Below are 2,686 nucleotides of genomic sequence, written 5' to 3'. Positions count from 1 at the left end.
ATTATCATGCGTCCCTGGTCTGTCACAGAAAGGGCAGCAATGGGGAAGAGGCGGCAGGGAGGAGATGAAGTGGTTGCTGTGACAAAGCCTGAGAAACTTCCTGCCCGTGGTTAACGCTGAGGACCCGGGAGAGGACCCGACAGGCTCAACGTCTCCTTTTAATTCTGCCTAATAGAGAATTCCTAAGCTTGGATTCACAGCGCGATCTATGGGGGCTTCGCTGCATCTTAGCATTTCTCAAACACCCGTTTGGGGAGCTGATTGTGTTCTGGAACCCCATTCATCTCGTTATATGTTCACAGTTCCAGCAGCTAGAACGTCACCCTTTTCCTGCCGCTGAGGTCTTGGCTTTGGTATTGAGGCAGATAGCCGTGGGCAGACCAACCGGGTTCTCTCCACCCACACCAAGACCGAGCTTGTTGGTTCAACTTCCAGCTGGTGGTATGTTTGCTGGCTTCCTCTGGAGGCATGAACCCTTTAGGGCCCTGGGAATTGTGGGCTAGTAGTTCTGTGCTAGTAGAGCATTCTTCAGTGGACCAGTGGCTTGTACCCCAGTAAGGACATCAGGTCTTGGGAGTTGGTATGGCCTTGAGCAAGATGCTCTAACATTCATTGTATGAACTCCATCTCAAGAGATACAAACTTCTGGGGTTCAGGAGTCTTTTGTCTCTTCCACTAGATCCTGGCACCTCGGAAGAGGTTTTGTAATCACGTCTCTCTGCTGGATCACAAACTGCTAACAAAGTCACCAACATCTCTCACAATGACTGTGGTCCAGAAGAAATTCAGGGGAGACCTTTCTGGGTGGGGGCTCAGTCCCAACAACGTTGTTATTGTGTCCTGGTCTTTGGAAGGCTTGGCTGGGGTATGGCTTCCCGGACTGCTTCATTACATGCCTGGTGATAGGAGAGATGTCATAGTGTGGCTCTTTGTGGAGCTGCTGAGGGTCCCTGTGGCCTTGCAGCCTATGTCCCTGAGGGTGAGTGATCTCAGGAATGCAGTCAGCAGCTGCAGTTACCTTTTCTGACCTGACCCCAGGAGCAGACTCTATCAACTGAACTGTCTCCTGCATGTGGCACGCACGTCAGTCCTGATTCAGCATGGATGCCAGGAAGGAATAAGGATCACCAGGGATAGTTCTGAAGCTGGGTTATTATGGGATTTTATGAATATTTTGTAACAGGTTTGGGGTGGGGTGCACTGAGATGGTTCAATGAATGAAAGTGCTTCTCATGTGAGCTTGATTGCTTGAATTCAGTCCTGAGAGCCCCCTGAAAACAAGAGAGAGAACCCCAAAACATAAGGTTGAAGAAAATAACTGATTCCTGAATATCATCCTATGATCTCCATATGTGTGCATGTAGACATTCAAGTACACACACACACACACACACACACACAAACACATACCAACACGCATACATACATACATACTAGCAAATAAAATAGGAAAAAGGAGGTTTTTAGGAACAAAATATATGGAACAACAGAACATTCAAATTGTACTGGGAAAGGCTATTGACTCTCAGGCTAGAGCTATTTAAAACAATTTTCTATTGTCTAATTCCCCATCATGCCATTTACCCCAGTAGCCAGTGGCCTGTACCCTTTAGGTCAATCATTTCACAGCCTGCAGTAAAGCTTTGCTCTGATGGAAACCCCTTAGCAACAGGTCCAGCAATCTGCAATTATAAAAACATCTTTGCTTCTCAGGAGGGACTCTGAGTCCTCAGGCAGCTGGCTCTCTGAGAGTTGGCGCAGAGTCAGGCCAGAGCTTGGTTGGAGTGTTGCTATAGGCAGCTGTTTTCTGGGGGGCAGGGTGTGGTTGTACAGAGGTACTCTTCGTTACACTCTGGGCAGGGGGATTCTGCTGGCCTGACAGTTACACGCTTGCTCTCTGGACAGGAAGATCCTACAGCTTGGTGGACAGATCTGTCCAAAACAAATATGCTTGGCGTGCCTCGAGCTCCTATTCAAGTTTCCCCTACAGAAATGAAATCATAAACAGAAAAACAGAGGATGCAGCACTGATCAAAAACAGAAAATGGAATGGTGAAATGGCATGGAGAGCCTTAGCAAGCAGCTATGGATATGACCCAGGATTTCTAGGCTTATCTTGTAGGAAAAAAAGTGTTTCTTTTTCACTTTCCTTTTATTTCTCTCTCTCTCTCTCTCTCTCTCTCTCTCTCTCTCTCTTTCTTTCTTTCTTTCTTCCTTTCTCTTTTTTTCTTTTCCTTCTTTTTTTCTTGTTATTTGGAAACAAATATCTGAACAGCATTATATGGTGTTTTATTACTCTAGTAGGTAATAGGGTTAAAATGTGTTATGACTACCTTTGAACTTTCTTGAAAGAACTCTCTGAAGTGACTAGTATCTGCCTCTGCCACTCTGCTGAAACATCACCGTATATAAGGAGTAGATTTTGCATCTGCTCCTTGGCATTATGTTTTTCCACATACTGGCCTGTGTGGTTGCTGATGGTTTACCCACCTGAAGCGTTAGCTCTGGCAGGCCTGAAGATTCACATTCATAATCCTGGACCTGGGAGGCTGAAGGAAGGAGGTTTCTTCAAGCTTGAGGCCAGCCTTGGCTATATGGTGAGTTCTAGGCCAACCTAAACTACCATGTGAGATTCTGTCTCAAAAAACAAAGTAAAAAAAACAAAAACAAAAACAAACGAATAAAC

Source organism: Meriones unguiculatus, chromosome 16 (assembly GCF_030254825.1).
Source record: "Meriones unguiculatus strain TT.TT164.6M chromosome 16, Bangor_MerUng_6.1, whole genome shotgun sequence".
Lineage (NCBI taxonomy): Eukaryota > Metazoa > Chordata > Mammalia > Rodentia > Muridae > Meriones > Meriones unguiculatus.
The sequence above is the reverse complement of the archived record's forward strand: the minus strand, read 5'-3'. Positions refer to the sequence as shown.